General features: G+C 41.9%; 1 protein-coding gene and 1 long non-coding RNA gene across 7 annotated transcripts in view; one reads left to right on the forward strand and one right to left on the reverse strand.

Annotated features, from left to right (window-relative positions):
• The window catches only part of SNX29 (sorting nexin 29), a 375,087-nt gene that overhangs the window by 229,674 nt on the left and 118,374 nt on the right, over nt 1-27,039 (reverse strand). The gene's annotated exons all lie outside the window — the stretch shown is intronic.
• LOC147009717 (uncharacterized) lies at nt 10,498-13,578 on the forward strand. The gene is made up of 3 exons (XR_015052929.1): nt 10,498-11,517; nt 11,615-11,779; nt 11,877-13,578. It is a non-coding gene; the product is annotated as an uncharacterized LOC147009717 (long non-coding RNA).

The raw sequence follows: 27,039 nt of genomic DNA on the forward strand, positions 1-27,039 counted from the left end.
TTTTAACAGACTGCTCCCTTTTCGACCTCTCCTTCATTCCTTGCCTAAAAATCCAACTATTACAGCGCTTCTTCTCTCCATGCTCTGAATTCGCCTTCATTGCATCCATCAAGAATTGTGTTAAATCGCATCTCTGACCTAAAACTTTTAAAAACCACAGTTTGCCATGGATGCTCGCTTTCCATCAACCATTCTTTTTTTCCAACTTCAGTGCCAACTCACCCCCTCACCCCTCACTCTCACTCTCAAAGCAACCATCCCACTCTTCTCCCTCCAAGCCTCCCTCTCTCCTCTTTCAAAAATTCCCCCCTCACCTTTCTCCCACCTTTCATCCCCCTCACTCTTCCTTCTCTAAGTTGCCCCCCTCTCATCCACCAACCTGCCTCCCTCCACTGCCCTCTCACCTCCATCTCTTCATTCCACCTCCTCAAATCCTCAACTGCCATCTTCCTTGTCTCTTGTCCCCCCTCTCCCCCACCACCACAGAGCCTTTTCTCCTCCTCATCCCGCCCCCTCCCCTCGCTCTTCTGCAACACCCCACACCCCTTCAGCAACCCTCCTTACCTCCCCCTCGTCCCTCGTCCTACCCTCCCCCGCCCCTCCACCTCCTGCACCCAAAGCCTCCTCCCCTACCTCTTCATTAAAAGTGTGGACCTCAAATATCCGGGGCCTTCGCTCAAACCTTTCAGATCTTTCCATGCAGGTTGCCACTGACAAACCAGACATTATCTGCCTAACAGAAACTTTCCTCTCCCAAGACGTGTCTGACTCCCAAGTATCTCTCCCTGGTTACTCCCTCTTACGGTATGACAGACCTGAGCCTCGTCCTGGTGGAGGTGTTGCTCTCTTCATCAAAGACTCTATTCCTCACTCTCCCTGCACTGCTCTCACTCCCCCACACCCCCAGGAATACCTCTGGCTTCGGCTTCCCCTCCACTCCCACCTCATGTTTATATGTGTACTGTACCGTCCACCGAACAGTGATGACTCCATCTACACCTCACTCTCCGAAAACATGGACCATCTTCTATCTTCTCATCCAAACTCTCTCTTCCTCTTATGTGGTGACTTCAATTGTCATCACGCCAGTTGGCTAGGTGTGGGTACCTCTCTCACCTGCCATGGGACATCAGCAAAAGCTTTCTGTGACTCATTGGGACTGACTCAATCGGTCAACTTCCCGACCCGGATCTCAACCAAGGGTACTCCATCTCTTCTGGATCTGATTTTGACAAATTTCCCTGACAATATCTGCTGCTCTTCCTTCGCTCCAATTGGTTCTTCTGACCACGTCCTTGTTAAAGTGGACATCTCTCTGGCTGTTATCAGAGAACCACCTCACCGCCGTCGAGTCTGGCATTTCACTCAAGCCGACTGGCAGGGTCTCCGAGCAGCCATCAAACTTACAGACTGGTCTCCTATTACTACTTTCTCAAACATCAACTCATCCTGGAAATTCTTTCAAAGAAACTTGCTCTCCCTCATGCACAGATTTATCCCCTCTCGTGTTCAGTTGTCTTACCCTTCCTCCCGCCCTTGGTTTACTGAAGCTTGTGGCGAGGCAGTTGTCCTGAAACAACTTGCCTTTGCCTCATGGAAAGCAAACCCAACTGAGGGCAATCTCAGTTCTTTCCACAAAGCTCGGAACAAGTGTGTATCTACCCTCAGGAGAGCCAGAAAACAACATCTTTCTCATCTCAAGTCTGAACTCTCAAACCTCTCTCCCTCCTCAAAATCCTGGTGGCGTTTAATCAAATCTGTTTCTGGTGTATGTTCCCCCTCCATCCCCTCCCTTACCTCAAATGGCCGCACTGCTGATTCCACACGTGATAAAGCTGAATGTCTAAACTCGGTGTTTGCAGCTAAATCTTGTGTCCCAAACCCATCACTATCTCTACCCACTTTACCCAGTCGCACCAAACTGTCCCTGGACTCTGTATCCTTTTCTCCTGACAAGGTGGAGAGCTTGCTTTCAAACCTCGAGTCAGATTCTGCAACCGGTCCAGACGGCATCAGCCCACGTGTCCTCAAAGCCTGCTCTTCTGCTCTTGCTCACCCTCTCTCTGTTCTATTCACCCTCTCATTTTCCCAAGGTCATCTGCCATCTGCTTGGAAATCTGCTAACATCACTGCCCTGCATAAAAAAGGTGCAAAAACAGATCCCTGTAACTACAGACCAATCAGCCTTCTCCCAATCATCAGCAAGGTTATGGAATCCATCATCGCTTCAGACATGAAATCCTTCCTCTTCTCCAATGGCTTGATTTCCAATCATCAATTTGGTTTCAGACCAGGTCACTCTACCCTGGATTTGCTGCTACTGCTCTCCCATCAATGGATGGAGGTCCTCAATGCCAGACAGGAAATCCGAGCCGTATCCCTGGACATATCACGTGCTTTTGACACAGTCTGGCACCCTGCCCTACTCACCAAACTCTCTTCCCATGGTATTCAAGGCCATCTCCACTCATGGCTCGCAGACTTCCTCTCCTGTCGCAGTCAACGTGTGGCCCTAAATGGAGTTCTTTCATCCCCTCTTCCTGTGCAGGCTGGAGTTCCTCAAGGTAGCGTTCTGGGCCCTGTTCTTTTCTGGTTTTCATCAATGATCTCTCGGACTCTCTGGAAAATCCTCTATTTCTCTTTGCCGATGACTCCACCCTCTGCCGTACCATCTGTCATCCCTCAGACCGGCAAGCAGCAGCTTCTTCGCTCACTGCAGATCTGGATAAAATCACAAACTGGTCCAACACGTGGAACATGTCTTTCAATCCAGACAAATCTCACACTCTCACTATGTTTCTTCGAAAGGACCGTTTACAAAACCCCCCCATCCACTTTCTCAACAATCCTCTGGAAGAAGTCTTTTCTTTCAAGCTTCTGGGTCTCACTATCTGCCATGACCTTTCCTGGGAAAGTCACATTTCCAACCTTGCCTCAAAAGCCAGTCGCCGACTGGGAATCCTTCGTCGTGCAAAGTCCTTCCTCGGCCCTCTTGAGCTCCTGACCACTTACAAAGCTTTTGTCCGTAGCCTGATGGAGTACTGCTCTCCCCTCTGGGCTGGTGCTCCTGCCTCCCACCTTTCTCGACTTCACGCTGTCGAAACCAGGGCATTTAAGATCATTGGCATCTCCCGCAATGAAGCTGAGTCATTGGGCCTCTCACTCAATCACCGCAGGTTAGTCGGTGGTCTTTCTGTCTTCTACCGACTCCTCTCCAGCCTTGCCCCCCCTGCTCTCTCTGCGATTTGTCCCAACCACATTTCCACAGGGCGCTCAAGGTCCGCCAACAACCCCCTTCTGGTAAAACTACCAAAATCACGAATCACTGCTCATCTTCACTCTTTCATTCCTCTTTTTTCCCGCCTTTGGAATAAACTTCCTCACTCTATTCTTTCCCATTCTTCCCTCCAGGCTTTCAAAACAGCTGTTCACCACCACCTCTTATCTTCCCCCATCCAAATCCTCGATCTTTTCTACCCCCGATAATCCACCCAAGCCCACTTCCTTCAATTCTTCTGCTTTCCTTCCTGAAAGTCCCTGTAATGTCCATCTTCTCCTCGCCATGTTCCCCGTCCCATCCCCATCCCTCTCCCTTCCACAGTTCACCTGTGTCTGTTCCCCAATGTTTTGTCCCTTCCACTCCCGCCCCTCTTGCCTCATGCCTCCTTGCTGTGAGTTGTGTGTTCGCTCTCATACGAGCCTCGACCAAGGTATACAAAAAAAAAAAAAAAAAAAAAAAAGATGACTGACTGGTGGCATTTAAATTGGAAAAAATAAAAAACAAACCAATGTCGAAAACATCCTCCACCATTTCTCGGACATGCATTTACTGACCTTGTTCAAACTTGGCACACAGATAATTATGAATGATGGCTTTCATAAGTACTTCACTTTTTTCAATATCGAATCCAAGAAGGCAGTCTGGCGGCCATTTTAGTTGTAAAAAAAAACCGGATGTTGAACACGTCCTCAACCATTTCTCAGACAAGCATTTACTGTTGTTGTTCAAACTTGGCACACAGATAATGAATGATGGCTTACATATGCACATCATTTATTTTTGAGATCAGATCCAAGATGGCCGACTGGTCATGCTTTTTTTTTTTAACATAAATGTGTCCCCAACCATTTCTCAGACATGCATGGTCCAGTTTTGTTCAAACTTGGCACAAGCACAGTACATGATGGCATACAATGTGCCCCTCACTTTATTTTGCAATCTTATCAAAGATCGCCAACTGGTAGACTGGCGGCCATTTTAGTTGTACATACATATGGGTTCATCCTTTAACTTCATACAGCAAAATTACTAAAACAATGGGGGCTATGACATTTTATGTCTTTTTTCTTTTTTTTTAAGATTGGGGTCAAATCTGGGCAGAATAAGACAATAAGTTGAAAATGCTGTTATTATTTGGAAGAAAAATAGTAAAATAAAACGTGCAGTTGAAAAGAGGGGAGCTTTAGTTGGGAATCCAGAATTGTACGTTGTGTAGTACAGTACCCGCATCCCTCTCCCAGGCAGACAGCAACTGCATCTGTGTCTCCTCTCCCATCTCTATCTCTCCCATCTCTCCCATCTCTATCTCTCCCATCTATCTATCTCTCTCTCTCTCTCTCTCTCTCTCTCTCTCTCTCTCTCTCTCTCTCTCTCTCTCTCTCTCTCTCTCTCTCTCTCTCTCTCTCTCTCTCTCTCTCTCTCTCTCTCTCTCTCTCTCTCTCTCTCACGCACCCCTACCTCCGCAGTGAATAGCAACGTTTGGTGAAGTGTTGCTCTCTCTACCTCCCCCTAACTCTCCTTTCGTCATCCTCTCTGCCTCCCCTTCCCTCTCTCACTCAATACCTGCCTCCCTCTCTCTCCCTTCCTCTTTCTTCCCCCCCCCACACTTTATTGACCCGTCAGCGAAGCGACGGGTTGTATTCGCTGGTATATTATAAAGAGCCGCGTCTGTCTGTTTGTCGTGTTATAACTTGAAAACGGATTTCAATAAATCCAACTATGGTGGATTCAGGGAACTTCCGGGAAGGTTTGTGATGGGAAAAAAAAACATTTTATTTTGACTTTTTTTCTTTTATGGCTAAATGGGCACACATGGAGGAACTGCAACTGCCAACTTGTGATGCTGGTTATCCCTGCACTCCCAGGAATCCTTTTTCTTCTTGCCTTATTGATTAGCCATCACAACAAAGATTGGTATTTCCATCAGCAAAGCGATGGGTCTTGTATTCTAGTTTATTATGAAACAGTATAAGGAAGGCATTAAAGTGAGTGCTGTGAACAATGGGACAGATGGGATGGAGAGACTGAGTCGTGAGTGGGAATATAAAACAGTTGAAAAACTAGAACGGCACAGGAACTAGAACGGATCTGCATCCGTACATTAACCAAAATCAAATTGGCTTGCTCTTGTCAATTACCCAATTTATCCACCGAGTTTTGTCATAACCCGTCCACAACTTTTTGAAATATCGTGCTTTATATTGTATTGTAGTTGGCCCCATTTCTCAAGGGTGAAGCATCACTTAAAAATTCTCGCATCCATTTCCGGATATGGATCTTCATCAAAATCGAATCAATTCATCCTCGTCACACACCCAACCTGCCCACATGTTTCGTCGGAATCAGTCTAACTTTTTGAGATATCCAGCTCACAGACAGACAGACAGTGGTGAAAACATAACTTTCATCCACCTTTCATGGCAGAATAAAAAAAAAAAGGATCCTAAGATTTTAAGTCAAAACATATCGAATGAGCTTGAAAAATTACACAGGAGTGAGCACTCATTGTGAAGAACAATCAACACAAACAGGGAACGTAACAGCTACGGCTTAACTTTTTGGAAGCAGATCACTCAGAGGAACAAGAAAAACTACCAGGACCAGGAGACCCAAAACGGAACCCACAGTTGGAGAGCAGTACTCCAATGAGCTATGAACAAAGGCATTGTGGATCGTGAGGAAAGACTTGGATTGATGGAGGATACCCAGCCTGTGGCTGTCTTTGGAGGTCATGATCTTTGCTATGTTGCCAGGAAAGGTCCTGGCTGATGGTGAGGCCGAGACGTTCAAGAGACTGAATTTTTTCTTGTGGATGATCAACGAAATTAAGAGGTGGCTTCATTTGATGATCCTTCTGGAGCGATAGGGTGAGACTTAGATTTTCCATGAATGAGTGGTATGTTCAATTTATCAGACAAGAGTCTAATTTCCAGATCGAGAGGGGAGAGAGAGAGAGAGGGAGAGAGAGAGAGGGAGAGAGAGAGAGAGAGAGAGAGAGAGAGAGAGAGAGAGAGAGAGAGAGAGAGAGAGAGAGAGAGAGAGAGAGAGAGAGAGAGAGAGAGAGAGAGAGAGAGAGAGAGAGAGAGAGAGAGAGAGAGACACACACACACACACACACACACACACACACACACACACACACACACACACACACACACACACACACACACACACACACACACACACACACACACACCAAGAGAGCAACAGAGATGTGGGAGGAGAGTGCTGCATTTTCAGAGGAGGGGGGAGCGAGAAGGGGACAGAGTGAGCGAAAACGGTGGGGCAGTGGAGGAAAAGCAAAAGACAGGTGAGGGGTGCAGGTGGGGTTAGCAAAGATATGTGCCGCTTAATGACCGAACACACCAAAAAAAAGTGTCAGAACAGCTATACACACAACTACACAACATAGTTTGTAAAGTAATCCGCTGGCACATCTGCAAAAACTTTGATATTCCAGTTCCAGAAAATTTGGGGGAAAATGAACCAAAAGCAATCACTGAAAACATTCAATTCCCGCTCATGTGTGACTTTGTGATCCCATCGGGAGTGAACATGGAAAACAAAGCATTGCGACCAGATTTCATACTTAGCTGCAAAAAAAAAGAGAGAAGGCATTGCTAATTGAGGTGTTAATAACAGTGATTTTGGACTAACGATGCATAAATCAAGAAAATGACCAAATCCCAAGACCTCAAGCATGAAGTGAAAAAGATCATGGAAGCTGAAAAATACCAAAGTTGCACTAGTGATGATGAAGAAGAACCTCACAGAGATATTAAAAACCATCCCTGGGAATATCACAACATCACTATAAATATTACTATAAACAAACTATAGTTGGAAGCCGTCCTGGGCTCAGTGACGTTCCTGAAGAGAGCTCTCGGCACAAAACTTTGATAAAAGAAAACTTCACAGCTTGATCCGTGAATCGTGACCCCTTATCAAAATTTAGATGGATACTTTGAGCCCGCCCTTGGAGGACTCTATTCCACATTCTGAAACTCCATATGTAGATACCAATCAACGACACACACATACACACATGCACACACTTTGAGACCTGGCAGGTCTCTGTTTCACCTCCTGAAATCCACCCACATGTAGAGATAGCAGGCAACAACTTGCAGGTGCGCGCGCACGCACGCACGCACACACCCTTTTATTAGTATAGATATAGATAGATAAATAAATAAATAAAAAGTCCAAAAACTTTTTCCTCTTTTTGTGACGTCATTCTTCATGCCTTTACATATCATTTTTATCCCAATATTCCTGGTGTTGGCTTAATGGTTAGGGTGGTGGGCTTTGGATTCGAGGGTCCTGAATTCAAATCCCACTCAGCTGTTGAAATAATACCAGGTGGGGTTAACTCTGCCCGTCATCCTTCCGAGGTTGGCAAAATGAGTGCCAGCATGCTGGTATCCTGTGTCGGAGTGGCGACCCGTCCAGGATTGTGCCCAATAGCCAAGGAGACTGCTTAAGCAGCACCAACGCTCTGCACAGAGAATGGTCCCAATCTCCTCCTCTATCCCAATCCTGATGTCGGTGTTTGTCGCTCTTCCCTTGAAATCTTTAAATCCAACCCTTTGTTTTACTGTGTGTGGGACTATGGTTACAAACTCACTCACATCAGTGCCTCCCCTTTGGGTTGGTGCCTATTCCTTACACCTTGCCCATCTTGATGCTGTGAAAATCAATGCCATCAAAATGATTGGCATCTCATGTGACAAAGCTGAGTGTCTTGGCCTGTTACTCTCACATGAGACAGGTTGGTGGCCCCTCTGTGTTCTACCTCCTCTTTTTTGGTCTTGCATCCTCTGCCATCTCTTGGCTCTGTCCTTTCCAGGTTTCTTCAAGGCACACACGGTATGCCAGTAACCCTCTTCTTGATGAACTCCAGGCTCACTGCTCACCTCCACTGATCTGTTACGCTTTTCTCTCGCTTGTCGGTTGGTTTGTTCCATTTCTGTTTCATTCCCGCTTTCCCCTTCCTCTTCTTGCTGTGTTTCATTCAGTTTGTGTGCAGCTTGTTCACTCACATGTGTTCATTCAGCTTGTTCACCCTTGATCTCACTGGAACTCTCACTTCTACTCTGCTCTTGGGATTTCCCCCTTTCCATTTCGGTCATGTCCACTCTGCTCTAGCTCTTAAACGAGCCTCGATAATGTATACAAAAAAAAAAACATCACATCCGTCTCTCCGGGATTCTATGGAATCAAAAGATCTCCAAATAGCAGGACTCTCCCGTGAGGATTCTGAAGCACAAGGTCTGTTGCTCTGACATCACAGGTGGGTTGGTGGTCTTTGTTTTCTCCCATCTATTCTGCAACATTGCTCCCTTGATCCGCTCTCCCAGTCCTCCGACCCTCCCCAGCAACTCCAGGGTGCACATGTTTCTCCAGTAGACCCCCTCCTGGTTAAACTTCCAAAATCCAGACTCACTGTACACCTCAACCCTCGTATTCCTTGCTTCTTTCATCGATGGAAGTACCTCCCATTGGCTGTCTCGCTCTTCCCTCAAGGACTTCAAGCAAACAGTGCACTGCCATCTCTTGTCATCTCCAATTCTGACACATGATCAATATTTTACCCCTATTAACCTTTCCTAACTCAACCATTTTACTTGCTAGTTTCAGTATTTCCTCCCTTCTCCCCCCCCCACCCCGAACCCCACCACCCTCTCCTCTTTTCCTGTAATTTCATCTGCTTGATGTTTGTCCTACTATCAGTTCTACCTTGCTATTCCATGAGCCTTGCTCCGTAAAGAAAAAAAAAATTGTGGATTTGTTTGTTCTTGCTGCGAAGAAAAATTATTCTTGTTGCTAGGAAATGTGGCTGCGAAGAAAAAACTGGTGTTATGAGTGAGAAATGCGTCGTATAAATCCAGACAGACGTTGATCGAAAACTGTGATGCACAATGGAAGTGAAGTGTTATGCTGTACCATTTTGGCAAATTATTCCAATTGCATTCGGTGCATCGGGAACCGAGGCCCAGACAAGTGTTGCAGAACCGCAAAAGCAATACCCAACATGCAATTTGTGTGCGTGACATTCCATATTTAGTATTTCTCAACCGGTCGGGTACTAACATTTCCATCAACATTGATTTTAACCGACTCACCGCAACTTCTCGGCTGCCAGTTCGAGCTGCGATCGACTTGCATGACTGGCCAAATCCAATTGGGATGGCATAGTGCAGGCAATTTTAATGAATTCCCCAGCCAATTCAGAAAACAAGAGTGCACAATAACAGAAGGGCGCTCGATGGCCGAGGGCAATGAAAGGAAAAATCCACTTTTTTCTCAGTAGAGACAGGGATCCACATGAAGGGATGGAGAACCCATGGGAAATGGGGGCAACCGCCGTGTGATGCGAGAGGTGAGCACGGTGCCCGAGTGACATTACTTTAATTGGATTTAATGAGCATACCATTTCATCATCTGAGGAGACAATCAACTTACACCCAGGACAGCCATTGTTCGAGACAAAATCTGTGGTTCCCCTGTTGTTTCTGTCGTTTTGCCTGATACCCCATGGTGATGCAATGGAGCTCTAGGACTCAAGCCGTGAGATTGCTCCAGGCATGTTGGATTGTGCATATTGCTTCCCATGTACGAAAATAGCAACAGCACCAAAACATTGTGGAGTTCAATTGATACCATTGATACCAATTGGTAAAAGGATTGCGATATAATTGAGTAAATATTTGGGAATACAGATCAACATCATTTTGTGTCATATTGTTTCCATATTCTCCTGGCCAGTTGGACTTAAATCACCAACCCCACAACATAATTTGTCAGTGTATGGCAAACAACCATATTTTCTGCCATCGATGGCAAGAAATTCTCGGTGAATTATCCCATCTCCGGCAGTGAATGAGAAGGTGCTCCCTTTATCGAGTGCAGCCTGTGGCTGCTGGTTGCATCATTGGTTGGGAGTTGGGACGCGGCTATGCCGCTGATGCAGTGTCCCCCTTACCAGTACACTGGTGCTCATTTTGCCGTCCTCGGAAGGATGGCAGGCTGAGTCAACCTCCTGGTGTATTTTAATTTAGCGGCCAATGGGGTTGAACTCAGGACCCTAGGATCCCAAGCCGCCACCCTGACCACTAAGCCAACACCAGGCTTGAGAAGGTGCTAATTTCTCAACTTGTCTGCCCCAGCCATGCCAACCTCAATTTGTATGCAAAGGTGCGATTCTGCAATTACGGCAAGCTGCATCAATTTTAGGTGTGCAGCCAATTAGTGGCACAACAAGAATACATGCAGTTTTATATGTGGTGAGTAGGGTAAGAATACTGATTCTGGCTCACTTTTCCCCATGTAAATGAATGGGGGATTTTCAGCGATTTATATTTTTTTTCCCTAAAAATAAATCCCCTTTTTATCCCAAGGTATATTTATTTGTCTCCCCTTTTAACTTGGAGGTTGAACCTCATTGAATTGAACAGCTCACTCATTGAACCTATAAAGATTTGTTCATTCTCAAATTCCTTCAATAGTTTAATTTTCTTTGCACAATAATCCCCATCTAAAATATTGACAAACAAAACATTTGAATCTTTATATTTTTTAAGATACCCCATTTGTGCCATTACGAAATGATAAACTTCTCTTAATGCTCTTGTTTGACCACCTCCTGAGCCACAGGTTATTTTTTGTTAAGCCCCGCCCACTTTTCTTTAAGCCCCGCCCACTTTTGTTAAGCCCCGCCCACTTTTCATAAGGTAATTTTTCTAAGCCACGCCCACTTTTCCTAAGCTCCGCCCACTTTTGCTAAGCTCCGCCCACTTTTCATAAGGTATTTTTCCTAAGCCACGCCCACTTTTCCTAAGCCCCGCCCACTTTTGCTAAGCTCCGCCCACTTTTCATAAGGTATTTTTTCTAAGCCACGCCCACTTTTCCTAAGCTCCGCCTACTTTTGCTAAGCCCCGCCCACTCTTACATCATTTCCAGTTCATCTCTGACTCACAAAGAAATCACTAGAAAATTACAGGATGTTATGGTTTTGAAAAATTTCCCAATGAAGGCTTGCCTAGGCTTGCCCAGGGAATTTCCAAAGGAAACCACACCCACCAGTCTTTCTCTATAAAAGCTTCAAACCCAGGCTCCATTTTAAACATTTGTTCTTGCTGGCAATGGTGTTCTGTGTGCTTGTCTCAAACTCTCTGTCTTCTATGGAACTAAACCTTCAAGTTGATGAACTGGATTCAAACCTCTTATCTATTGAGGTAAGATTTTTTATTTTCCTATTTTCAAACTTTGATTGAAGCATACTCATTTAATAATTAAATAACTTAATTAATACATTATTATTTTCTCTCACAGGAAATTGTATCTGAAAATACTGCTTTTGCTACAACTTGTTGGGAAATTGTTGGCTTGGTTGAAGACCTTGAGTGGGATGACTTTGGTGTTCCTTGGAACTCTCTGTCTTCTATGGAACTAAACCTTCAAGTTGATGAACTGGATTCAAACCTCTTATCTATTGAGGTAAGATTTTTTATTTTCCTATTTTCAAACTTTGATTGAAGCATACTCATTTAATAATTAAATAACTTAATTAATACATTATTATTTTCTCTCACAGGAAATTGTGTCTGAAATACGAAATGAAAATACTGCTTTTGCTACAACTTGGGGCGAAATTGTTGGCTTGGTTGAAGACCTTATGAGCGACCAAGACCCACAGAACGAGTTCGTCCTTGATGACCCAACCAAAGAGTTATACCTTGGAGACCAGCAAAATCCTGAAAAAGAGTTTTACAGCAATAGTACTCATTGTGAGTTATCAAGACAATACCCACTGAACAAGTTATACCTTGATGAGCCAGAATACAAGTTTTACCTTGGAGACTCACAAATTTTGAAAAAAATCAGTAAATGAGTTCTGCCTTGATGGTTTAAATAACTACCTTGGAGACTCAGGAAAAGGGTTTTGCCAAGATGGTTCTAAATATGGGGCCTACCTTGGAGACTCACAAATTTTGAAAAAAATCAGTAAATGAGTTCTGCCTTGATGGTTTAAATAACTACCTTGGAGACTCAGGAAAAGGGTTCTGCCAAGATGGTTCTAAATATGGGGCCTACCTTGGAGACTCACAAATTTTGAAAAAATCAGTAAATGAGTTCTGCCTTGATGGTTTAAATAACTACCTTGGAGACTCAGGAAAAGGGTTCTGCCAAGATGGTTCTAAATATGGGGCCTACCTTGGAGACTCACAAATTTTGAAAAAATCAGTAAATGAGTTATCCTTAAGAGACTTTGTAAGTTGGTTTTACTTTGAATACTTGAAATGTGGGTTCTGGATTGATAACTCACAATGTGATACATATCTTGGAAACTCAACGGGAATGTGGTTATACCTTGAAGACTTGGAAAGTTGGGTTTATGTTGGACACTTGAAACTTTTTTGGGGGCTTTTATTTATTTATTTATTTATTTATTATTATTATTATTTTATTTATTTATATTTTGGAGACTTTTGGAGTTGCTATCACTCTTTGGGATCTAAACCTATCGATGTAGTTCTTTGTCGGATGGTGCTTGATGGGAGCAAGATCAAGAAAGTTCTGGGAAGAAAGTGCAGGCTTACTCCCCCTTTCTACGTCATCAAACCTGAAAGCCTTAAAAGACAGAATTGGAAGAAGAAAAAAAAAAAACGTAAAAATATATATATAGGTGGAAATCTCATTTTGAAAAAGACATTGTGTTGGGCGAGGATTGAGTTGGGGTTGAGATTTTGAATGTGAGGGTTGGGGTTGAGATTTTGAATGTGAGGGTTGGGACACACATACATACACATCAACAAACAAAAGTTAAGCCTTGACTATTCAGTTGAGGATTCTGTGTTTGGGGTTCACAGATCTAAGAACGTCCCCCTTGACACACATTATATACTGTTATACACCTCGGACTTGGCCCTCGAGTGTCCACAAAGGTGTATTATCTGCTTAGTTTTGTCTTTTGTAATTCCTGTGAATAAAATGAACCTAAAATCTCTTCCCCTTCCAAATCATATATTTTATAAGTCCAAGGAACTGTATCTATTACATCAACAATTTTAAAAAGTTCTTTCGTCCATCGTTCAGTAAAACCCTTTTCAAAATGAGATTTCCACCTATATATTCTTACGATATCACCAACTTTGAACTTAGGTTTTCTGACATTAATCTCTTTTTCATATTTTAATTTTGTAAATGTTTCTGATGGCTTCATATTCGTTGACGTGTGAATCGTGTCATTATACTTATCCACAATATCCTGAATAAAAGATGACCATTGTTGTGAACCGAGTTGTGTGAATTTTTTATATAGTCTCTCTTTTAAGGTATGATTAAAACGTTCAACAACAACTGCCTTCCCTTCATTAAAGGTACTGTATAATGTAATACTGTTATTTTTTAGAAAATTCATAAATGTCTTGTTATAAAACTCTCTACCCTCATCAGTCCACAATTTCTTAGGTTTTCTCTTACTTTTATTAAATATCTGTTGAAAAGCTAACATAAGAGTATTACCTGTTTTGTTTTTTAAAGGGACAACCCACGCATATCTACTCCTCAAATCAATAACGGTTAAAGCATACTTGTACCCCTTATCATTATTGAGTTCAATCAAATCAGCAGACCAGATATAATCAACTTCCTTGGAATAAACTTTCCTTCTCTGAAACTTTGTGAATATTGGTTTATGTAATTCATCAGCTAATTGCTCTTCAGTCTTAATGGCATCATTAGAGCCTATAAGTTTTTTGAATTTCCAAGTCCAAGTTTCAATTTAGCACTAATCATCTTCTTCACGATGAACCTATCAACTTTTTCTCTCAAGGTTGGATTTTGTATCAGAGACAAATTATATAACATTTCTCTATCGGCTTCATGCTTTTCTTCCAACGTTGTGGTATTCCCATAATCAATATCGTGTCTCATGCACACTTCATCAACTCTATTGATTGGTTTACTCCAGGATTTAGGATTGTCTGCCTCATCTAATCTTTTATGCAAGTTTGTGCCTGGACCACAGAAAGAATACCCTGGAAGATGTAATTCCCCTGGTATTCCAGTAGTTGTAAATTTACTTCCTGATAAAAACTTTTGTATATCTCCTCCGAGTTTGTGTTTGGAGATAAATTGATTTTTTTTTTGAACCACACACCGAACATATACCTTTTTGTATAACCCTGTTATTTTTACTTTTAATATATGAAATATTTTTAGTATTAGTTTTCTTTTTACATTTGAGACAATAACTCATTTATTTATGAGAAAAATTTCTGCAGAGTGCAAAAACCTTTTTAGTTTCCAACATGCACATTTGAATCTTAATTTTTAAAACATAAAGAATCCTTAGAAATGCCTTCACTCTCTCCTCCATTTATTTAAGAAAAAACTTGAATTAAAATACATGTCTTCTCGATGTCGATAGTCTTGTCGAAAGTATTGCAAATAGACTTTTTAATTCTTTGTATTCCTCCCTGGTGAGATAAGTTAATTTCTTTAATACCTCTATTCTTTTTGAATCTCACTGGTTTCCATATTTTGATATTTATTCATTCTCTCTCTTTCCTCCCTCTCTCTCTTCTCTCTTTCCTCCTTCTCTCTCTCCTCCTCCTCCTTTTCCTCCTCTTCCCTCTCTTCTTCAACTCCTTCCTCATCCCTTACTATACTTGAATCGTTTACACCCCATAGAATATTATACATATATTCATCAGGATTTCTTGTTATTCCTGTATACAAAATAATTTTTTTACAACAGGATACCAATAAAATTTCTTTTGAATTTCTAAAAGAGCCTTACCTTTTCTTAACCTTATAATTTTTTCATTATTTAACATTCTAATTAAATCTAAAGTTGTTGGTTTATCAACATCAGCATAATGCCAATCTTTTATTGAAAATACCTCATTCTTATGTTGTAGAACATATTTATTAAAATACCGAATACCCTTTTCTTGAAGGTATGCTTGGACACAGAAATGATAATTTTCTTGAAGCCTTCTTGCTGTCATTTATGTATTAGAAATATATGTTAGAATAATATTATGGCACGAAACACCTCCCCATCTTCCCATAGTTAAATCATTTTGTATTTCCTTACTTATTATATATAATCCTGTTTTTTCTGTTTTCATGAGATAAACAAGGGCAAAACCATTATTATATTTACCCTTATTAAATTCTTTTATTTGTTGTTTACTAATCGTGGCTCCACAAAACTCATTCTCGATACCAAGTGGATAATATTCTTCCTTACGAGACTGATTTAATTGTTCCAGGTCTTCGAGGTTAATTTTAAATGACCAATTATACCCTAAATCATTCATATCATACCCCCATTGTTCTATTCTCATACAAACGATACGCCCTTCTTTATAAAAATTTATTTTAATTCGAACTGTGAATTCTGTATGACCTGGAGATAATATCAACACTTCTGTATCTTTAGAATACACAGCCGTTTTATTTAAGTATATATATTGTGATAAATCGCTTAATCTCACCAAGTCATTCGCGTCAGTCGGGCTTGGATAATTTTTTAATTTATAAGCATTTTTCATGTTAATATTTTTGTTTATATTATATTTATGTCGTTCAGCCTGTGCCTTTGTGTAATAATTTGATAAATCAATATCCAGTTCTTGAGATACACCAAAGATAGAACCATCTTTACCAACATAAGTCATTTATATTAGATTAAAAATAATATCATAAAATTTTTTATTTTTGTTGAGTTGAAATAACACATATAGACATAATTGACCACAACACTTGGAATTTAATTCTTGGACTTGAAATGTTTGATAAACACCATTCTGTAAGAATTTTATGACTTCAACAGGTGGTGGAAGACCAAAACTATCAAAATAATATTTGTCTTGACTATTAAAAATACAAACCCAATGAGAACCGTTCCCATCATTATCTTCTAAGTTCATAATAATATTCTTTGTATGTTTCGACACATTTGTTAATTCATCTCTCATACAAATAACCACATTATGAATTTTTAATTTCTTACAATATTTGGCAAGTTGTAAATTTGATGTTGTATTCTTTCCAAATTCTTTCAACCACTCATCAATGCTCATTTATTTATTAGAAGGATATAATCCATTACCTCTTTTCGTTAATTTTACACCTGCTTGTGCTATAGAAGAAAGCATATCTCCAACTAACAATCTCGCTTTATCAGGCAGACCTTCAAGTTTTTCAGCAAAATCTACAATTACACCACTTCCACTAATTTGTTTCTCCAACTCTTTGTTATGTCTTTCCAATTCTTTTTGAGCCTGGAGTTGAGCCTTCCTTTCGTTGGCAGTTTTGACCGCTGTTGAAATACCACCCGTCAATGCTCCAACCGCACTTAAACCAGCAAATAAAGGAATTAGAAATGGGAGAAATCCTCCACTCGTCTCTCTTATTGAATATTTTTTCAACATTGGTTTTGTCATTTTAATTTTAAGTGAGCCAGTGTCATTCAAGATTTTAACCTGTTCTCTTGTGAGCAAAACATCAATTCTTACTGCACCTTTTCTCTGAATTGTATTAACGTTAATCGTACAAGGCTTTTGATTTTGAACACAAGATGATAGTTTATGAAGATTGATTTGATTAACATATACCCCAGTTGGTACTTTGCCACTCATTTATTTAACAAAAAAATTATGTGAGACTAATCATCACACCATTATCTGTATTAATCTGCAATTCTGTTTCTTCCAAAAGCAAACAATATGTATCAACTTCTTCACTCTCTCCTCTTTCAATGTATAGGGAAGTATCCACTCGATTAGACTTTATAGTTTCTTTTTGAGCGCTCAGGTCAAACGTATAGATTGTATACAAACTTTTAAATGCTGTCATATCCAAAATAGGTTCTTTATTTCCATTACTTTCACACACCTTTTGGTAAGACTTGTATGCTTCAGCAAAATCATTTTTTCCCAATTAATTTCCAATCTATCTCGTGGATAAAATGTTCCATCTAGAGAAACGCGAAGTTGTTTCACCTTAGCATTATCACTCAATGCATTATTCTTATCAGTCGCAGTATCACCATCTGGCTTTTTAAAAATCATCCACAGATATCGTGGCTTTCCTTCCAGAACACCCAAATTCCACGTGTAAGTAGTTTGATTGAGTTTAACGTGTTGACATCTTCTTTTGAGGTATGATACACTGAGTGGTCTCTTTGAGTTAAGTCTTCGATTCAACATCTCTTCTGTTTTAAGATTAGGAGTATATTCACTGATATACCAACTCATCTCCTCAATTACAAATTTATTCTGATCACCAAAAGCATTACCAACACCAAAAAGCAATCTATTTTCATTATCATTCCTTTGTAGTTGAAATCTAATTTTAAGACCATACAGAACTTTATCATAATCACAAAATCCAAATATACCTTTAAGAGGAACTGCCACAGTAAAACTATTTTCTGCTTTTGTATCATCATTATACATTCCTTTCCTTTGAATATATCCAGGGTCTGTGTTTGTTCCCGTTGACATATCAGGAATAAAACCTTCGACAGACCCCTTTCCCATTCTATCACTGAATGTATAGAGTGTAAATTTCATCATTTCAGATACAGCAGAGACATAATCAACCGCTTCAACTTCTTGTGTTCCAATATACAATCGCACACTATCAAACATTTTCCAGAAGAAATCATTTACAAGTGTAGCGTTTGTGTTATTCCCAGCCTTAGTGAATTTAAATTTACACAACAAGAAACTTTCGGAGAGATTCAAATAGGTTTGTTGATTATTTATTTCAAAACTTTTTGTACCATTTGTATTCCAGTCTGTTCCAGTTATTGCATTTACCTTGAAGTAATCTTCTTTTTTAGTGGAGTTTGAGATAATAATAGTATCATCCAAATCATAGATACTATCAATTGCTTCCATACTTGTATTTATTTAGGAAAAAGATGTTAAAACTTTTGAAACCCTGATCCAAGTATTTGAATTATTTTCTGTCGTTCTTGGGGGACAACTGAGTTTTACCTTTCTTAATTTCTTTTATTGCTTGTAATTTATGAGATTCTTTCTGAGCATCTTTTATACTCTTTACAGCACCTGCTACATTTCCCACAGCAGAAGCAGTTGAACCAATTAGGTCTTTATGTTTAAGAATAGTTGAACCAATACCCATGAGAGTATCAATTATCCCATCTCCTCTAAATTGATGTCCAACACCCCTTTGTCTCTTAGGTTTATAGTATCCTCTACCAAGATACATACCTTCACCCTTGTAGTACGGGAAAGGAACATCCCATCCCCTGTAATTATTTTATATTTTCCCAACTCGTGCTTCCTCACAATAACCATCGTATTTATTTATTGAAAAACTTCACGTAGGTGAATTCTGATGGATATAACTTCTCCATTAAAAGAGATCACACGATTATCTTGGTCGGTTATCCTAAAATTTACTCTGTGTATGGTTTTTCCTGACACAGGTAGATAAACCAAATTTTTAGGCTCCATATTGAATTTATAACCAATTGGGGTTGAGTATGCGCTGAATGAAAATATTGTATTTGTTTTTAATCCATCATTATAAGCACCATCAATCAAATCACAGTGAATTAACACCGAATTTATTCCTGAGGATATTTGAATGACATTATCACTGTAAAACGTCCCATTAGTTTCAATCTTTTTTGAGGAGAAACCTAATAACTCTCTAAATGAATTATCAATTGTGAAATCAACCTTGTAGTTATTTTTAACTTTAATCGTTGATTTTGAAGTATGTTTTTGAATGTTTATAATAATATTTTTTGGTTCATCACCCTGTTCTTTCATAAGACGAGCAATTTCGGAAGATATTTGAGAAATCTCGTATGCTCCGGGTGAGACTGTTATCGTTTTGTATCCACTTCCCGGATTATAACTAAACTTGTCATTTTTCTCGGTTATATTAAATAAGGTATTATAAGTCTCCATGGACAATAAAGATGCCTCATATTCTTTTGTTGTGTCAAGTTGTAGTGGGTATGGGAATGAAGATGTGTGGTCGCTTGTTGTGAAATTAAAACTCAGGATTGTGCTTCTCATCTTATTTAATATGAGATAAAATGTCTTTATATTGAGATTTATTAATTATTTTCATGTTCATCAACTGATCTAAAATGGCTGATGCTTCATTAAAACAATTGTTATTTCCAGCCTTCTTACTGCCGAACAACAATAACAGTCTATTAACTAATTGCGATGGGTCATTTGGAAGAAAACTAATACCTGAACCAAGGATACTTAAAGCCTGAATAATGTGTTTCTCCTTCTCATTCTTCCTACTTTTACCAGAAAGAATAACCTTATAATTTAGAGTGTTCAGCAAATCAATATATACTCTATCATCATTATTTTCCATATCCAATGGTTTATCAATATACTTTGATTCATCCCTCACAGTTGAACCTTGCCTTCCATCTTTTGTGAGAAGAAACATTAATCTCGGAGTTAGTTTAACAGGGGTTGAGCAGAACTTAAGAACCTTAATTCATCATTAAATATCAATACCTTTTCTTGAACAAGATGAAATATTGCTGGTTGTTCTGTTGGAATGAGTCCTGCTTTGGTTTTTGAATCCGCTGAATATTCATTGTTTTGAACAGCATTCACAATATAATCAGGGGGTTGATTAATCTCTTCCAGTTGTTGAAATAAACCTTCATCATGTTCTAATTCTCCAATATGCTCTAATTCTTCCTCCGTCATTTGACTGAAATCTTTTAACATTTGAAGCTTTCTAGGAGTATATTCTACTGTGGGAACTGTGGAAACATCTTTCATTTTTCTTGGGAAGTTTTTAAAAGTGGTTTAAAAAATTTCTCTTGTTTTTTTTCAAATGCTTCTTCGCCCGTTAGTTTCTGTCTGCGTTTCTTCTTTATGTCTTCCTGTTGTTTTACAACTTTTGAAACCAACTCTTGATGTTCCTTAAATCTTCTTGCTCTTTCTTTTGTATCCATTTATTTATTGTAAAATATCATTTAATGAATTGTAAAGATCAACAGGGAAATTTTCCTTTTCTTCATCATTCAAGTAGATGTGTTCAAATAAATCCTTTTCTTTAAATATTTCATCAAATTCTTTATTAACATTAATGCGAGTTGTAATTTCTTCTTCACTAATCCTTGCATCTCTGCTTTTCATACGTTTGTGTTGAGTTTCTTCATCAACATCAAAACCGAATGATAAAATCTTCACTCCGCTCAGATATTTAATAATTTGTCTCGTTCCTTCTGGATTAGTTTCTAATATCCCAACACCACCAGATTTTAGTTTCTTTAACTCACTCTTACAATGTGAATATTTTGTTGTACCAAGAGAAACCTCCTCAAATATTTGTCCTTCATTCCTCAATCGCATATGTTCCTCCACTGAAATATAGTGATAATCTTCACCTTTTACTTCTCCAGGTCTTATTGCTCTAGTTGTTGTTGATACAATGCGTATCACGGGGTGTTTTTAAGTAAATTTACAATATTCTCATTTGTACTACACAAGAACCTTGATTTATGAAAGTTTTTTCCAGAAGCAGATTTACCCACAAGATTTATAATAATAGTTGTCATTTATATATGTAATTGTTTATAAAACAAAAAATATATCCCTTAATATCTCATCTTGTTTCACAACAATATATTTATATTTTTCAGTCGTGTGCTTCATATAATCCTCAAATTTCTTTTTACTACATAATGTAGAACAATTATCTCTCCAAAAATTATTGATATCTATTGAATTTAACTTGAATAAAATAAAAGTATTAGCATTGTTTCTGATGGAACGACGAGGAAGTTGAAAGTACGATTGACTAAGATAAATACAATTACAAGAAGAATGTCTCCCTCTTGTGTAGTAGCTGTCCATTACCGTTTGGTTTCTCTCATTAACACAATCATCAAAGATAACGAGGTTCTTTTTTGATTTATCCAAATCTTGGGGAGACGGTATATCATCCGTATTATCACTAAGAATACAAGTTATAAGATTTGATTTCTTTTTACATCTCTGTGTATCACAAAATAGTTGAATTATATCTTCAATGTTATAATCATTTAGGTTTTTTTGACGTTTAAATAAACCTATTATATCTTCTTTTTGAAGACCAGCATTAAAACCTTGTGAGAGTAGTTGATACTCTGGTTGAAAACTCGACTTTGTGAAAATTATTAAATTATCATAATCTAAAAAGTTGGGAGTGAGGAGCATTTTTAAAAGTAAGCAGGTTTTTCCACATCCACTTGAACCAACTATGAGACATCTTAATGAATTTGGGAGATTTTTATGGTTGTTAAATTTTATCTTATTTTCCCAAATAGGTAAAAAATCATTCATTTATATATTTGAAAAACAGTTTATTTAATTTATTATTGGCTTTTTTAGAAACTCTATATTTTATCCTAAGTTCAGGTTTAATTTCAAGATAATCCATTATTTTATTTATACAATATCTTGTGTTGATATTTCCCTGAAAATTACATCCATGAATAATATACAACAACAATCCTTTGAACATTTCTCTTATACGTTCAGTTTCTTCCCTTGTAAGGAAAGGTGTGTTATCATCCTCATACTTTACATTCATTTCTCTAATCAATCTTGTAAAGTAATTCATTTTTGGTGTAAATCTAAAAGAATTATTTTCCTTTTTATATTTTTTATTATCATTACCGTATTTTCACGACCAAAAGGCGCACCGTGCCAAAAGGCGCAGTCTCAGTTGTGTGTGCCGTTCCTGTATTTGACACACACATAAGGCGCTCCTCACGATAGGGCGCGGGTTTTATATGAATATCCTCTACTACGTACGTCCGCCGTACAACAACACACTCACACAAGCACACAAGTGTGCGTATTTAAAAATAGATCGGGAGCAAAATTGAGTTTGGTTGTGCTTTATTAAAGTATTAGTTACAAAAATACTAAAACAATCAAATACCGGTAATAGTCTTTAATCAAATCCATCGAAATCCTCATCCTCTGTTTCGGAATCGAACTGCGCTAAACCCAACCTAGCAGGTCCACCTTCCTCGCCGTCAGAGTCACTTTCTGCACCGTGCGGCTCCTCCGAAATGATGCCGGCTTTAGCGAAAGCTCGGACAACAGTGCCAGCAGACACGTTAGCCCAGGCATCAACAATCCAGTGGCAAACTGTGGCGTAACTCGCCCGGCACTGCCTTCCACCCTTTGTGAAGCTGTGCTCTCCTTCGGTCATCCACCGCTCCCACGCCGCTCGCAGCCTCACTTTGAACGGCCGGTTCACGCCGATGTCCAGCGGTTGGAGTTCCTTTGTCAAGCCTCCCGGAATCACAGCAAGCGTAGCGTTCATCTGCTTCACTTGTATTTTCACGTCGTCGGTGAGATGAGCACGCATAGAGTCATAAATCAGGAGCGAAGGTGATGCGTGGAAAAAACCACCCGGTCTTCTTACATACACCTGCCTCAGCCACTCCTTCATCATTCCCTCGTCCATCCAGCCCTTTTCATTTGCCTTGATAATGACGCCTGCTGGAAACGTCTCTTTAGGCAAAGTCTTCCTCTTGAAAATTACCATCGGCGGCAGTTTCTGTCCATCGGCGTGGCAGCCAAGCACAACAGTAAACGAAGCCTTCTCATACCCCGTTGTGCGTATCGCCACCGTGCTGGTTCCCTTCCTCTCCACCGTGTGACTCACCGGGATGTCGAACGTGAGCGGCACCTCGTCCATGTTGGTGATGTGGCTCGGCTGGATCCGTTTGTCGCAGATGTGCTTGCTGCAGTAGGAGCGGAAGTTTTCCATCATTTCTTGATAATCCGCCGGACGTTGCTGCGCTATCGTAGTCCTGGTCCGGATGGAAAAATGGCACCGTTTCATGAAGCGAAAGCACCAAGACGGACCTCCGTGGAAATGTTCGATTTTCATTTCCTCCGCTATCGATACTGCCTTCAGTCGGATCGTGACCGTCGAAACGCTCCTCCCACTTGCTCTTTGCTCAACGATCCACTGCTCAAGTCTTTCCTCCAACTCTGGCCACCTCGCCTTGTTTCCACGGAAACTCAGCTGCGTCTTCTTCACCTGTCGCAGCTCGTTTTCCAGCTTCCTCCACTTTCGAACCATCGACTCGTTGATCTGGAAATTCCTCGCCGCGGCTCGATTCCCATGTTCCTCCGCATAGCTGATCGCCTTCAGTTTAAACTGAGCTTCATAAGCGTGTCTCTTTGCCATTTTCGGGGTTGTTAAAACAGCAATGTTCTGCATACCGCACATACCTGTTCTTTTATACATAAGCCACGCCCACATTTACCCCCAGTTCTAATGTTCACAAATACGTCCGCCTTACAATGACGACACACAAAGGGCGCACTGCACTATAGGGCGCGTCGCACATTTTGACAAAAATCTAAGACGTTTATATGCGCCTTATAGTCGTGAAAATACGGTAATTAGAAGATAATCACAGAATATACTGTTGTGGTTACCAGATTCGCAAACCACCATTCAGGTCCCTTAGGTGAGGTATCTCGGTAAGTGCATGTGTAGTTAGGCCCAAACCCGTTGTCTAGTGGGAATACATGTCATTTATACGTGCTGCGACTCTTCAGGATAGCCGTTTTTCTTTTACTATCTTTATTTTGGACCAATCGCCAACATCACAACCACAACAACAACCACCAACCACAACGCCGCTTCACCACAACCGCCATGACCTTTACCGTCACAACTCGCCACCATCGCATCACCGTCATCTCGCGCCACTCATGGGCACCGATGCTGGACTCGTGTAGGGCGCACGTTGAACAGCGTGTACAAAATCACGGATTTTCTGCTTCAAAAACGGATCCAAAACGACACACGCCCACTTTTTGCCGTCCAATCGGTGAGCGAGGGGCGAATTGGCCCCGCCCCCAGGGCGATCGATATATGCAAATTTGTGGATCAAAAAGCCTTCACGCCCACTTTTTCTCGGGCCAATGGGGAGCGAGTTGAAAGGTCAAAGGGAGGGGGTCAAAGGCGAAGTTACGGGGGGGATAAAAGGACGGTGTTCGTCAGTCAAAGGAGTCGTAAAAGTCGGAGCGAAAGAGTCAGCAGAACGAGAACGAGGGGTCGGAGAGTCGCAAGGAGGAACGAGAGAGTCAGCAGAACGAGGTCGGAGAGTCAAGAAGAGGAGAGTCGGAAGCAGAGGGTCAAGACTTCGCGGGCGGTGGAGCTGCTCGTCGTGTGCGTGGGAGTCGGAACGGAGGGGACGGAGCGGTGGAAAGGCGGCGACACCAGACGAGGGGGTGCTCGCGTCGTGCAGGAAGCTGCACCCGAAGGAGGCCGGCAGCGCGACCTGGCCGAGGTGGAGACGCTCGTCGCGCACATAATAAAGATCCTCTATACCCCGAGCATCAGCAACCCCCTCCTGTTTCCCCCCGCGCTGAGATAGTGCGACCAAGGGGGCCCCGTTCCCACCCCCCTGCCAGGCACTGTCCACGAGGCCCGCGGGTTGCGGGGCCATCGCCGCTCCGCGTCTCATCACCAGACGGGTAGGCCCGACCAGGTCTCGGCCCCAGGCCTACCTCATTCTTGAGGGTATTTCTTTTCCTTGGTTTTGGGTATGTGTTGTCGGCGCCGTCTGTGAAGTAGAATTGTATAAGTGTTGCCGTGTGCTCGGTAGTCGGTATTAGCTCTGCACTGTGTTTTCACTTTTATGTTTGCTTTTTGTGTAAATGGAATTGTGTTTTCTTTTTTTTTTGTGTGCATTTGGTGGAATTGTATTTGTGTGCTTTCCGTTCGTCGCGAATAAATGTGCTTTATTGTTGAACTGTCTCCCGCTTCGCTTCGTCTTTTCCCCCATTGAATCCCCATCTTGCTTCACGTAAAGGGTTGGTAGTGGGCTGAGTACGCCCGATAATTAATCGAACCGTTGAGGTCGACGATAACACCGCTCGGTTATTCTGATAGTACGGAACGGGTCGCTTAAGTGGCCCGTGTCCGAAGTCGACCTGCGGCGAGGTGCGATCGCCCGGTCTACCCTCCGCGTGGGTACTTAGGTAGTTCGAATTTGGCGAGCAACCCTATCCCACGCGGGGGCTGATTGGCTCGATCGCGGTGAGACCGAAAGGTCCACCCGTGACTGGTTCCCGGCGTTAGTCCGAGAGGGTCACGACTGGATTGTCCGTCCGGTGGGCGACGTGCCGCGATTCGAGTTACGTGGCCGTCGCACGCCGGCGGGCGCGAAGACCGCAACACTGGTGTCAGGTCGTGCGATACAAATTCATCGCCCTCCTCGCGGCACTGGTATCGGAGAACAGGAAAACGGGCTCTCCTGTCTCCGGCTAAATTTACGGGAATCGGTCCAGGGGTGAGAGAAGCGACCCCCGATTCCCTCCAAATTACGAGCGAGCAAATTAACCCTTCACGAGAAGCAAGATGGCGTCTCAAGGCGAGCGGGAGCCGGGGGTATTAGAAATGTATATGTGTAATAATGTAGAGTCCATGGTCCAGGATGGAATCCCCGAGCAGGAAATGTTGATTGTGCAGGAACACGGACTCGCCCAACTGAACCCAAGGCCCGAGGTGGGCGCGGCAGCGGCCGCGGTGTATGACACCTCCCCCCCCCTCTCCACCAAGACCCTTCCCCAACCCTTGCCGAAACGGCTCAGCTGAGTGCATCCAACATGGCCCAGCTATGCGCCATGCTGGCGGCAATGAACAAACAAATGAATGAAGTGAAAACGACGATGGATACAAATACAAATGAAATAAAAAACGAAATGAAAGGCATGAACGAAAAGATGGATGCGAATACACAAAAAATGGATGAAAAGATGGATACAAATACAAATGAAGTGAAAACGACGATGGATGCGAATACACAGCAAATAAACGGAATGGAAGCAAACATGAAAGAAGAAATGAAAGAGCTGCGGGGTGAGACGCAGAACATGGGCCGATGCCTGCAGGCGGGCATGAAGGCCGTGACCAGGGAGCTGGGAATGGCGACTTCACGTGTGGGAGCAAACGAGCTGGGTGGGGGTGCAACGGCTGACAGGCCCGCGGTGGAGGCGGGTGAAAAAATAATTCGTGGAACGTGTTGGGCGAGGGTCGTGACGATGACCGAAAGGGAAAAATTAAATGGGGAGACCAAAACGTGTGAGACGAGACACGAGGTGACGACAAAGGAAATAATAATAGTTGAGACAAGGGAGGTAAAGGGTGAAGAGTTGGCAGTGACGGTAGCCGGGAAGGGAACGACAGAGGAGAGACTGCACGGTGAAGACGGGGTAAGTGACGCGCACGCACACACGGAGGTAGTGGAGGACAATGGGGGTGAGCTCGCGGAGCGTGCAGGGACCCGGTGTGAGCAGCTGGATGGCCTCCTCCAGGAACGAGGGGAGGGAGTATGCCCCCTTAAGGCGAGTCACGACCAGGTGAGTTCGGTCGTGCTTTGCGAGGTTGAGGGGACGAGTGCTGTGGACGGGTGCACGGAGAGCTTGGGGGGTGTAGAGGCCCCGGAGACCCTTGTGGGGATACGAATCCCCAGTGTAGTTGTCCCTGTGTGTGTGGTGCAAGGCGTGAGTGCGTCCCCGTGTGTGGAAGCGACCCCGTGTGTGAGTGGTGTGGTGGCGATGGTGCTGGAGTGCGTGCTTCCCAGCACGCCGTGTTTGGATGGGGCACCGTGTGTGGAAGAGGCCGTGTGTGTGAGTGAAACGGCCTGTATGGATGAGGCACCGCGGGTTAGTGCCCCCGCGTGTGTGGGTGAGGCACCG

Source organism: Eptatretus burgeri, chromosome 17 (genome assembly GCF_056783735.1).
Source record: "Eptatretus burgeri isolate ZD-2024b chromosome 17, Ebu_testis_v1, whole genome shotgun sequence".
NCBI classification, from domain to species: domain Eukaryota; kingdom Metazoa; phylum Chordata; class Myxini; order Myxiniformes; family Myxinidae; genus Eptatretus; species Eptatretus burgeri.